The sequence below is a fragment of the Chrysochloris asiatica genome, unplaced genomic scaffold (assembly GCF_000296735.1).
Source record: "Chrysochloris asiatica unplaced genomic scaffold, ChrAsi1.0 scaffold00011, whole genome shotgun sequence".
NCBI classification, from domain to species: domain Eukaryota; kingdom Metazoa; phylum Chordata; class Mammalia; order Afrosoricida; family Chrysochloridae; genus Chrysochloris; species Chrysochloris asiatica.
This window is the reverse complement of record NW_006408529.1, coordinates 34313731-34315516: the sequence shown is the minus strand read 5'-3', so window position 1 is coordinate 34315516 and position 1786 is coordinate 34313731.

Sequence of the window (1786 nt, the reverse complement as noted above, 5' to 3'; positions counted from 1 at the left end):
TCTCTTACTTTCTGTTTGTTTTGCCCTCCTATATGCTGGAAAATTATGCTGGATATGTGATTGATTCTTGATTGGCATTTTTTTTTTTTTTTCTTTCAGAGTGTTGTATATGTTAAGCCATTGTCTTCTTGCCTACGTGGTTTTTGCTGGGAAACAAGAACTGAGTCTTAATGTTTTTCCTTTGTAGGTAAGTTTTTAATTTTCCTAAGGTGCTCTCAGGATTCTTTCCTTGTCTTTGGTTTTGGAGAGTTTTATTATAATATATCTTAGTGATTTTCTTCTAAGCTGTGGTTTGTGCCTAAAATCAGTCTAATTAGCTGTACTTTCTGACAATTTGCATTGTTCTGATATTTTCCAGGCCAGAATATTCTGTGAGAAAGATGTGTGCAATGTCTCTCTGATGCGTGACAATTTCTGCTGAGCATCACCTCAAACAGAATCTCAAGGCTGCCAATCCAATAGAATAGAAAATTATTTAAACCTTTGTTGAAGTCTCTTAGAAGTCTCAAAATGACAAGTACAAGGCATTGCAGGTCATATAGCAACACAGTCTAAACTTTCTCTCACAATTAGTGATTTTCTTTTTTCCCCCATCTCAGTAACATAGCACAACCAACGGCCAAGATGACAAAAAACAAGTCTGTTCTGCTCACCCCTCCCAGTTCCTCACCTGTGGATCCTTTCCCGCTTACCTGTCCTCTTGCTCTCTGACTGGCCTTATTATTATAGACATTCATTTAACCTCCTCTGGATTTTTTTTTTTTTCAGATTTTTTTTCAGATATTCAATAGTATATGAATATGCCAAATATATATATATTTGGCATATTCATATACTATTGATGTACATCTTTTGTTAGTTATAACATGTACAAAGAATGAATTAATAAGAAATTTTTTATTGTGTATTGAGTGAAGACTTACAAGATCATCAGTTTTGTATTTAACAAATCATACACTTTGTTTCAAATCGATAATTGTAATCCTCTCTATGTTGTTGTTAAGTGCCGTCGAGTTGGTTCCGACCCATAGCGACCCTGTACAGGGTTTCTGAGGCTGTAAATATTTACGGGAGTAGAAAGCCTCATCTTTCTCCCGCGAAGCAGCTGGTAGTTTCGAACTGCTGACCTTGCGGTTCGCAGCCCGATTCGTAACCACGCCGCTACCAGAGCTCAATCCTCTCTATGCAACAACAGTTATTCCATTTCCTCCCTGTGGTTCCTATTTCCTTTCACACTTCTTCCCATCCCTTCTCAACTTTGTCCTTAGGTAATGTTGTCTTTTTGATCTTGAATGACTGACTATTCCATGGTGTAAGCAAACCTTACTAGTGTTGTTTGCTTGAAAACTAGGCCATGAGGATGAGGTATTTCCCAGACCTGAAAATTGGGCCAAAAAATGAGCTCCTTTCTGGACCTGAAGGGTGGTTGAGGGCCATAGTCTCGAGTTCCTCCAGTGTCTTTCTGACCAGTAAGCCTGGTCTTTTATATATATATATATATATATATAATTGGGCTTTGTTCCATATTTTCTCCCACTTTATCCATGGCCTTTTAAAGTTATCCCTTTTAGAGAAATTGGTAGTGGTGGTACCATCTACTTCTTCTAAGAGTCATGGTGACTGATGTTTACTTGTTTGGTCCATTGGACTATTTCATGCCAAGCATCTTAAATTTTCACTATTCTACTTTATTTTGCCATTAACAACCTGCGATATGCAGATGATACAACCTTGATCGCTGAAAGTGAAGAGGACTTGAAACATTTACTTATGAAGATTAAAGAGC